The sequence below is a fragment of the Schistocerca gregaria genome, chromosome 4 (genome assembly GCF_023897955.1).
Source record: "Schistocerca gregaria isolate iqSchGreg1 chromosome 4, iqSchGreg1.2, whole genome shotgun sequence".
NCBI classification, from domain to species: Eukaryota; Metazoa; Arthropoda; class Insecta; order Orthoptera; family Acrididae; genus Schistocerca; species Schistocerca gregaria.
In genome coordinates, this window is record NC_064923.1 from 226,964,600 (window position 1) to 226,976,200 (window position 11,601).

The following is an 11,601-nucleotide window of genomic DNA, read 5'->3' on the forward strand; positions in this document are numbered from 1 at the left end:
GCAGAGGCCCATCGTTAGGAGTGTTCGGTGAACTGTGTGTTCAGCATTAAAATCGGATGTTAATTCCGCCACCATCCGCAGCCTTTCCTATTTTACCAGTCCGTCCAACCCCACGACGTATGGAAGTAATCTCAACTTGGTTTCGCCACGTGTTGAAAACGCTCAACATAGCACTCCTCGAACATCGGAAAGGTCGTACAGGTTCTGAAATGCCCCGCTTTCGGGCCATCAGAATCTGCCTCCAGTGAAATAAAAATGGATCGAGTGCCTCCCTCATTCTACACACGGACAGCACGCTGATACTAAATGCACCATCCGTGTGTCTAACAGTCACTTCTTGCCAGGTGACGCTGCTATCGACTGGTCGGGTTTATTTCGATAATAGATCTTTAACCATAATTCTGTCTGCTCAGTGCATTTACGCACCGGAGTTTACGCTCCACCAACACCCTCATACGGAAATATTAAGTCGCCTCTTATAATACAGATTTTGATTATCTAGACAGCTAAAATTGTTACACGTTAAAAAAGTAGTCAATTTTCAAATATCACATGTACTGTGGTAGAAGATCTTCCATTTCGAGGTACAGGATGGTACCCGACCAATGAAGTATGGCTTAACCGCCCACATGTTATAACTATTAATAAAATTATTGTTAATTCTCCAGCTGCAAAATTCTGTATGTTTTTAAAAATATACACTATTTTGTAACTGAAGAATTAACAGTACCCTCCATATCGATTTAACACGTTATACAGTTTGTAGACCTGAAAGTTTGTACACATGCTGAACCTCATCTCTCATTAAACAAAAGAAAAAAAATCTGTGGAAAATGCATGAAGCGGCTTAGGGAGGTCACTAGCGCGCATCATTCATGTGACTTCAAAATCTTTCACTAGACTGAAACATTGGCCAAGGTATATTCGTATGCACACTGCCCTCAAAGTGCAGAAGGTAAAGGGTTAGTTAGACATAACATGATTAATAGTATACAAATTCAAGTTTCAGCTACCGAGTCAAAGCACTCGTTGGGCAACACCGCCCCTGGCAGGCCGCTTGAATGCCAGCGCACGACGCCCCGATTGGCTAACTTCAATGCTAAATATCTCGGAAATGGAGCGACGTATCGAATTTCTTTCTTAACATTTATGTCTCAGTACAACCTACCCTGTAACATCCCTACAAGCGTTTCACACCTTTTCTGACCACACTATATATCACGTTAGTGTGCTTCATCAGTCGTTACTGTGACTTTTTCAACATGCAGACCGATCACTCTCACAAATATCGCGTACATCCTAACTCTCTTACATTCCTCTTGCGACAGGAAACTTGTACAAGAGAGCTAATTTTAGCATAGAACAACGGCCCAACAATTATTGCTCAGAATGACAGCGTCAATGGAAAACTAGGTACTCCACTTGACATTGTAAGAGAATCCATTTATAAGGCTCTGTTTCCTGACACTAATCTGGCATTTGGAACCCGCAAATGTTGAGAATGCGCCTTTCCTGGAACTGTAATTTATTGTGTGTGTCGGGTACGCGCCTTCATATCGTGATTTACACTGATATTGGTGACTTTTAGTAGCGTATTTTTTTTCTCAGTCTTTTCATGTTTTAATAGTTCCTGTACTACGTTTCTGACGAAGACATGGAGAACCAACTAGACGGTAGACGGGAGGATAATAGAGGCAAATGTGAAATTAGTCGTACAGTCGCCACTCAACGCATGCTGGTGGACTGGAGAGCGGTTTCTAATAGATATAGAGGGATTCTTCATCTTTCCATCTCACTAATTGCCACATTACTCATTGAAGCTACGTAAATGTACTGTTCCACACAACGCCTGCTGCGCCATATCGAGTGAGAGCCATGGAAAGGCAAGTTCAGTGGCATCCGAGCCCACGTGGTCAACGGTGCAAAGTGAAGGGCAGCACTTGATCAGCAGCAGGCTATACGGGAGCTGTTTTGCAGTGCGGGCAGTCGACGCCGCCGGACAGTTAACGAATTTGAAGGGCGTACTAGTAGAGTGATGTTACACTTCGGTCCTCATATAGTTGCTTCGTTATGGAAAAGACACACGACGTTTCCCGAATGAAATGGTGAGGGCAACGCCCAGTCCCTGGGCGGAGAAAATCCCCGACCCGGCCAGTAATCGAACCCGAGACCCGGTGGTCCAGAGGCAGCAATGCTAGCCACCAGACCATGAGCTGCGAACTACTCCCTAGTGACTCGATTACACCTACTGCGTAAAACATCTAGACTATGGGATTAATCTGTGTTACTACAAATGTCATTCGAAAAGGCTTTAAATGTCATTCGAAAAGTGCTTTTGTGAAGAACCTGTTCGCATGGTATATCCACTCATATGACTGTACAGTTTATGGTTTTTATTATTTTAAAGTGGTTGTGAAGTTCTGCTCTACCAAGCCAAGTATATGAAAAATTCATCATTTTAGCAAATAGTACTTTTATCGTGAGCCTACAGACCGCACCAAAAACAGCAGAGGCCTTTGCGCAATTATGGGCTACTAAGATTAGAACTGGCGCTCGATACGATGTTAGAGAAGTGGTGCATGGGCGATTGCTCAGCAGGATACATCCCTGTGGGGGATAGATTGCAGACTACATCATTTTCGTTTTAACATGGGTTACAATTTATTTAAAAACTGTAGCTGTCTTAAAAATGTCTAAAGGAATAGTTTGAACATCGACTAACAAATGATGGATGCTGGAAATTAGAATCAATTTGGTTTCCAAGGGAGGCTATCTTTATAATATCTTATGTGTTAAACATCACTTGAATTCCTAATAGTATGGTACAATGGCTCAGGTGCATTCCCTCAGACTTTGGCATAATTTTCACCCATTTATACTACATATCGTTCCGGAGATGCCTTTTGAAATACCTCAGTAATACTAAATGGGTTAAGGCTCTTGAATACAACAGTAACACTAAGTGGGTTAAGGCTCTTGAATACAATATGCACAGTATGCAAATTTTACGGAGTAACAGAGATGGACGAGCAATGCAACATTTGTTATACATTAAAGTTTGAAGCGATGTACAACCTCACCTCTTTTGAAATGCAAAGTGTGAGCATATAAAGGATAGGACAATTTCATCACTTACAGTGCCTACGACAGTGAATGTAGGATGAGAAGGAGAAAATGGTAACAGTAATGAGATTAGTTCGTAATAGTAGTGGCTCTATCAAGCAAAATATACAAACTTTTTATGGAATGTAATTTATGAACTGAAAATGAAAGATTTTAGTGGATGTTATATGTAGACACTATGACTTAAATCTGCTGCGGACTCTTAACTGTGAACTATCAAGTGGTCGATTAGCTCACCCTCTTCTGCAGTTTCTCGGGAAGAGCTAGTTTCACTATGGACAGAACTATGTTCCGTATCTTCGGCGCGTTTAGGAAATGTAAGGCTTTGATTCTCTTAGCGTAAGCTGTCTGTAAAAGAAAACAGTCATCGATGTATACGATATTGACAAGATGTAACAAAAAAATATTAAAATATAAGTATTTATTGTTTGTTTTTGGCATTTAAAACACCCTAAAATGTCGCTGATTTAATACCTACCCTGGTAATCAATTCCAGAGCCCGAAGGTCGAGAATCGTCAGCTTGCTCAAGCGTCCAGCAGTCATGTCCTTCAGATCGATCAGGAGGATGTAACCAACGGAATAGTCAAATGACAGAATGAAGTTAATGATCATGAGACACGCTTCTGCTACGTGCACAGGATTCAAATTCGAAGGGTCAGGGTCGATGTCACCGAGGACTCCAACACGGTGAAACCGCGGTGTGAGACGAGGCATCGTCGGAACTTTACTGGAAGAGGAAGGAAATCACACGTAAGAAACTGTTCATGCTTGCATAAAATGGTATAGAACAGCAAACATGTTGACCGGATGCTGTCTCAGATAAAGCGTACGACTATTGAAGGCAGCTGAAACGCTGAAATGTCTTAGTTTCCTATTTATGACCTACACCAAAAGCTTCGCGTCAGCTCGCAGAACCTAAATCTGGAACCAAAATCTAAACAAGAAATACACTGTAACAGTCAGAGACGGGAACCAGCGACGGGGATCACAGCTATGGTACAGAAGAGTTTGTGACCTCACGGCAGTACATGTGATACTCCCATACCTCATTTTCAAGTGTTCAGCAACACCAAGATGTCGTGCAATCTGCGAGAGTTCAGCAACATCAAAGCATTAGTGAGTCTTGCAGTTAGATTACTGTAACAGGAGGGAATGTCACTCTGCAACAAATTTACACGAATGCACCGATCATGACGATGATCTCGACAAAGGAATAAAATTTCTTCAGTTCAGTAATGGGCAACAAAAACCCACTTCTACGTTGTATCTACTCTGATGATGCAGTAGATTTGCTACTTGTTATCTCCGCTGAATTAAATAAAAAAATGTTATTATCTGAGTTCTGCACTTCTTGTGAGTCAGATGGAAAGATGCAGACATTAAAAACGTTCCCAAAAACGCTGAAAAAATAGCACAGTGGCTACAGATGTCAGTAAGGATCAAGCGATAAATATTTTAGAAGTAGCATACCGCCACCGAAGAAAAGCTAACTTGTCCAACTTACAGGCGATAAAGTGTTTTGTCTTTTTGATGCAACAAAATACTATCTTCATGTGATGTAATGAACTATGGTGTAATTTGCGATTAACATATTAGAAATTTTTAAATAAGGTAAAATTCATTTTCAAAATTCATCTTTCGAGATGTTTGACGTCCGAAAACAATTCCATTTTTCTACATTCCATCATAGTGTCTTCGTCTGGACAAGACTTTCTTTAATTGTATACGCTCTACGTTAAAAATCAATTAATTAAAATGTAAATTTTTTCTTTCAGATGATGGTGACTGAAGTCTAAAACTAGATATTGCAATAATATATGAAATAAGAACTAGTGTAAATCCTTTAAATGATCGAAACCCGTTGAGCTACGTACGATTAGCCTTGACGTACTATGTCTTTGACAGGGGAACATATAGAAGAACAAAGTACTACGGCATAACGTCGTTACGGATATTATTGTAACTACTTCGAGAGGTAGAGGTGCAGTATTTAACAACGCATCGATGTCATTACGTGCTAAGTTATTTCTTGTATTGCCGCAGTTTTTTCCTACATGTTTTTGCAATGTTTCTGCAATAGTCAGGTCTCTCACAAGTAAGCAAACATACAGGCTAACAGTTATTGTACTATATGGAATGAAATCGTCATAACTTCTGAACAGATGGTGACCAAGTGAGATCGCAGGTATTTTCTTCATCAGCTAAAAGAACACATTTCAGTGACCAAACACGCTTGATACGTAAATTCTCTAAAAGCAAAGCAATTACTAATTAGTTCTTCTGTCATTGTATCTCCAGAACAGTACGAAAACAACAACCGCACATAAGCAACTGGAATCACTCAACAGAGGAAAGTCCGGTGGACCTGACGGGATAGCAATTCGATTCTACACAGAGTACGCGAAAGAACTTGCCCCCGTTCTAACCAGTTCTAAGAGCCGTGTACCGCAAGTCTCTAGAGGAACGGAAGGATCCAAATGATTGGAAAAGAACACAGGTAGTCCCAGTCTTCAAGAAGGGTCGTCGAGGAGATGCGCAAAACTATAGACCTATATCTCTGACGTCGATCTGTTGTAGAATTTTAGAACATGTTTTTTGCTCGAGTATCATGTCGTTTTTGGAAGCCCAGAATCTAGGAATCGACATGGATTCTGGAAGCAGCGATGGTGTGAGACCGAACTCGCTTTATTTGTTCATGAGACCCAGAAAATATTAGATACAGGCTCCTAGGTGGATGCTATTTTCCTTGACTTCCGGAAGGCTTTCGATACAGTTCCGCACTTTCGCCTGTTAAACAAAGTAAGATCCTACGCAATATCAGACCAGCTAGACCAGCTGTGTGGCTGAAGAGTTTTTAGGAAACAGAACACAGTATGTTGTTATCAATGGAGAGACGTTTACAGACGTTAAAGTAACCTCTGGCGTGCCACAGGGGAGTGTTATGGGACCATTGCTTTTCACAATATATATAAATGACCCAGTAGATAGTGTCGCAAGTTCCATGCGGCTTTTCGCGGATGATGCTGTAGCATACAGAGAAGTTGCCGCATTAGAAAATTGCAGAGAAATGCAGGAAGACCTGCAGCGGATAGGCACTTGGTGCAGGGAGTTACAACTGACCCTTAACATAGACTAACGTAATGTATTGCGAATACATAGAAAGAAGGATCCTTTATTTTATGATTATATGACAGCGGAACAAACACTGGTTGCAGTTACTTCTGTAAAATATCTGGTACTATGCGTGCGGAACGATTTGAAGTGGAATGATCATATAAAATCAATTGTTGGTAAGGCGGATACCAGGTTGAGATTTATTGGGAGAGTCCTTAGAAAATGTAGTCCATCAACAAAGGAGGTGGCTTACAAAACACTCGTTCGACCTATACATGAGTATTGCTCATCAGTGTGGAATACGTACCAGATCGGGTTGACGGAGGAGATAGAGAAGATCCAAAGAAGAGCGGCGCGTTTCGTCACAGGGTTATTTGGTAAGCGTGATAGCGTTACGGAGATGTTTAGCAAACTCAAGTGGCAGATCTGCAAGAGAAGCGCTCTTCATCGGGGTGTAGCTTGTTGTCCTGGTTTCGATAGGGTGCGTTTCTGGAAGAGGTATCGAATATATTGCCTCCCCGTACTTATACCTCCCGAGGAGATCACGAATATAAAATTGGAGAGATTCGAGTGCGCACGGAGGCTTTCAGACAGTCTTCTCGCGAACCATACGCGACTGCAACAGAAATGGGAGGTAACGACAGTGGCATAGAAAGGGCCCTCCGCCACACACCGTTGGGTGGCTTGCGCAGTATAAATGTAGATGTAGATGTAAGACCTTTCAGCCGTTTTCTGTTTACATACAGCCAATCTAGCGTCCTTGATAAATTTAAAACATTCCTTAAACTTAATTATTCTTTCGAAATTAACCATGAGAGAGAAATGTTGGAGCTGTTATAGGGTAGTGAGCAGAGGGATTCGATCTCGCAAGGGATAATGGGTTTACACTTTTGTGTTTCCCACGATGCACCTCTTGTGGCCTACATGCATTGCATGTAGCCTACATGAAACCCTTTAGCAAATATCACAGGGATACTATAAGTACATGGCAGAAATCAAATCCTTGCATGGCAATGCATATTTGCAGTCCTCAAGGATGTTACATGCTGTTAATGGCTTTCGAAAACCAGGAATGTAATCCGTTGACAAGAATGCTTTTATAACTGAAGATTTCCAATCACCAGTAACAGCTGATACTGACGAGCAAACTCTGATGAAAACTTAAGAAGGGCCACGAGACTCGTTTAGCACAGAAGGACTGGAATCTACATCATAGAGGGCTACTCTTACTCCACACTCACCGAAGATGTCCCCTTGTAAAGTAGCGACGTGCCCAAAATGTAGTTCCCATGTTTCCAGTACCGAGTACATATCACCAAATCCATAAGTAGCATAGAAAATCAAATGTATCTAAAAAATGGGTGAAAAACAGGTACTTCGATCTCTTCTCCTTACAAAACGGAGCAATTGACACAGAGGAAGAAGAAACAGAAAAGGAAACCAAACCACATAGTCGTAAGTCTGCCAAAGGCGCCTTGAATTAGCCGAATAAGCCAAGTATAAATCTTAAAGTATGCCAAAAACATAAAACTACAACTGCCTTGAAAATCACTAAGAAAAATGATCCAAACTCCAAAACATCCTCAAAAATAAAGCAGCCGAATTTGTCCAATGATAGCGCTGTATTAGAAGATGCCAGTGAATGCTGAAGTTGCCTTCCAATTAATGTGTCGGGGTCGACGGTGTGGAAGGGGCTATCCACGAATGCACTTAATTTGAAGCATAAACGTTTGTAATTTATATTCCATTTATAACTAATTTACGAATGTGAAATATGCATAATTTACTAGGATTTTCGTTACCGTCCATTTTTTTCTACATGAAATACTATTCCCCATTTAGCCCTACCAATGTGTCAAAACGGAGAAAATAAACATTTCTCACATTTTTCAATAAAAATACGAAATTAGGTCATTAAATATTGATATGGTGTAATGTTTTGAAAGCTTATAATATAGCGGTCTGAACCAATATAACGGCTTAGTACAACTTTTTGCACCTCAAAATCTCAGGTGAAGGTCAAGAACCCTGTTCGACCACAAGTTTTGCTATCTATATTAGAATCTGAGGCTGACCGACTAAGAATCTCATGTGGCAACCTTCGGTAGCTGAAGGCACTAGCAGTCTAGCACAGTAGAAACTACTTTTACTAGTACTTTTGTACACACATGGTACGCTCTATTCTTCAGACCTCCTCTGTACCCTTTTGTGATGGTTGTACAGTTAAAAAATACATTGTAATTTGAAAAACACTTGAAATACGTATATACGTATATACAAATGAATCTTTTAATACGAGGAAGCGTTACCGTGTTAATGCCCTCAAAGTCTGGATGAAATAGATACTATGAATTTGCGATTACCACAGGCATAGGGAAAATATGGCCCTTAATTCTGCAGTGTAGAAAGGCATTTAACCCTGTTTTAGATTTCCACCGTCAGTAACCGACTACGCATGACGTAAAATAAAATTGTGTGGTCTGCGGACTCGACCCTTCGTTCTATCACACATTAAGACCCTTCTAGGTGTGGCAGACAATATGAATATCAATAATAAAATTAACTGGTGTGGTCTTGCGATTTCTGTGTGAAGCTAATAATTTTCTCAGTGAACCATACAGTGGAGGCAAATCCCTGCGAAAACATTTGGCATTCTGAAGTTTTAACGATAAAAGCGTAAATGATATGACTCGTGAGTTCTACTTACCCGCATTTCAGAGCTGTGATAATGTCTTCGCCTAGCGGATCTCTGTTCAGCATGTATTCGGGGAACTTGTTCTTTAGCGTGTAGGTAACGTCCAGTATCTGCTTGACTCTCTCGGTCCAGCATTTACAGCTGATGTACAGGCGTTCCAGCCGCTCGTCATCTGTTGTGAAACGAGAAAAATATGGTGAGACTCAAGCGGTAATGGGCTTCCACAGAGAACTCAAATAGATCACTACAACAGTTCGAACACGTCTACAGCTACCATGCGCTATGAATGAACAAATTAACTGCGGAGAAAAACAGACGTGATGTAAAGCTGCACCTCAGGCAAGTGGCTCACAAAAGTGGGCAAGGAGTATCAGCGGGAGGTGGGAAACGTGAGATAAAGTAGTACAAATTATTAGTGGCGCCATGTCTTGAAGGGAAGTCACAACGCAACGGTACATATTGTTAACACAGTTGGTGTTTTATCGCGCGTTTCACTACATTTGCTGCCAGAATTGCTACTGAAAACTAAGGACCAATAACATAACTGAGAAGGTATCTGAATTTTTTTTACTCAGAAGACAATGAATTTTAAAGTTCTCTATAGCATAATTTAATGAAAATGACAAGGGACATCGAAAATCCAGAGTTACAACGTTACTGTTGCAAGTCCTACCTGCAGAGATAGCTTCCCACGGCGTTATAATACAGATTTAAATTAATTTCCTACAAAAATCAGCGGTTTAGGCCACTGCAATTCCTCAAATCAACTGAAAGATCTATTCTTAATTTTCTTCTTCTTTCGTTTCACCCTCTTTGGGGTATGGTGGATCAGTTGTGCGTTGTTCTTTCCTTAGGGCACAGTATTGCTTCATTCTTTCTGATCTTTGTTTTTCCCTCTCTTCTTCCGAGTTGAAGGGTTTGGAATTTTGTGTAGATTTATCTTGTAACCTTATGTCTTCATCTTTAGTAATTAATTAAGCTGTTCGATTGATAAGGGAATTTTCTGAAATCTTTAATTCTACTAGGTCTTTCTCAGTTTCTTTAAACCAGTTGGGTTTCGATTTGCGGTTAGGGAAAAAGTTTGAATTTTTCCAGCTTAAGTCGAAAACTGATCAACAAAATAAAACATATTTTTTTCTGAGATTATCGAAAAACTTTGACTAGTAACGGATTTTTCTGCAGTTCCGTGTCGCATTGCATTTGCTATGAAGGTACTACGAAAAATTGCCCGTTTTGTTTGCTTTCCAAAGCAAAATTTCTATTACTTAGCAAAATTTCTAATATTTAATTTGTAACAAATGTGAAGTTTCAACTCACAGTCTCACAAAAATTAAGAGAAAGATTCGAAACAGACATATGGTACAAATTTCAATAATGCCCCAAGGGATATTCAAAACGTGTCGCAATTTCAGTTATAGCTGGTGTAAGGGTGGTTGGCTACAAATATTTTGGGATCTCTAACCGAGCCATATTTTAACTTATTTACAAAGGTCAAATGACACCGAAACGCCGCCCGTGGTGGCCGAGCGGTTCTAGGCGCTACACTCTGGAACCGCGCGACCGCTTCGGTCGCAGGTTCGAATCCTGCCTCGGGCATGGATGTGTGTGATGTCCTTAGGTTAGTGAGGTTCAAGTAGTTCTACGTTCTAGGGGACTGATGACCTCAGAAGTTAAGTCCCATAGTGCTCAGAGCCATTTGAACCATTTTTGGACAACGAAACAAAACTACTACTGGCTATCGCTCTCGAGTCTCTATTCATTGGTTATAGAGCTTTATATTTCTAGAGCCATCGCACAAGGCTATCAAGAGTCAGTAGGGAGATTGTTACGCTCCAGTTACAGAAAACATGTGGTTTGTTACATTTCGGCACTACAACTTGAAAATGGGATAATATATTCCGGACAATTTCGACAAATGGTGCACAACAGCCCCATGCTGGTTAGAAAGCAGTGTTTTGGGGATACAAAACATTACTTGTTTCTTCGGATTCCAGCCTCTTGTAAATATCAACAAGGTACAGAGAATTTTTTGTATGTGATGGTAGCAATGTAGTCATAAGTTCACTGTTCAGTAGTACATGTATGTAGCTTCGTGGAGAACTAATCAGTACCAGAACGGCAAAAGACAGCGAGATGGTGGTGACATGTTGACCTATGACATCGGGCAAGTGTGGCTGTGCTTGCAGCCAGTTGCGAATGTTGGCGAGTGCCTGCCGGATATCTTCCTCGCTCGTCCCCAGCTGCTGTCGCACAAGGGCCTTCTGCTCTTCTGTTGGGAACTCGAACGCCTTATCTGCCACTGAGAGGAGAACCATAACATTATCTTTATGACTATATGACTATATGGATATGATGTTCATAGTTAATAAAGATTTACGTAAATGTATTTCGTATAAAATGAATATTTGGATAAGGAGTTTCGATAATTTTAATACTTTTTGATGGATACCATCCAAGTAATATGAGCCTCACGTGGCAAGATTAATGAAGTGTGTGTGTGTGTGTGTGTGTGTGTGTGTGTGTGTGTGTGTGTGTGTGTTTGTGTGTGTGTGTGTGTGTGTGTGTTCTGTCATAGATACCTTTGATTAATAACGTCATATCGTATACACTGCATGACGTTATCCCCTACGAACAAGTTTTTAAATATGCAGAGTGTAATGGGTATAAC

General features: G+C 40.7%; 1 long non-coding RNA gene across 1 annotated transcript; it reads right to left on the reverse strand.

Annotated features, from left to right (window-relative positions):
• Positions 1-3,778: 3,778 nt before the first annotated feature.
• On the reverse strand, positions 3,779-11,138 carry LOC126365984 (uncharacterized). The gene is made up of 3 exons (XR_007566283.1): positions 11,086-11,138; positions 8,946-9,105; positions 3,779-3,851 (listed from the first exon to the last, which is right to left on the reverse strand). It is a non-coding gene; the product is annotated as an uncharacterized LOC126365984 (long non-coding RNA).
• Positions 11,139-11,601: the final 463 nt, after the last annotated feature.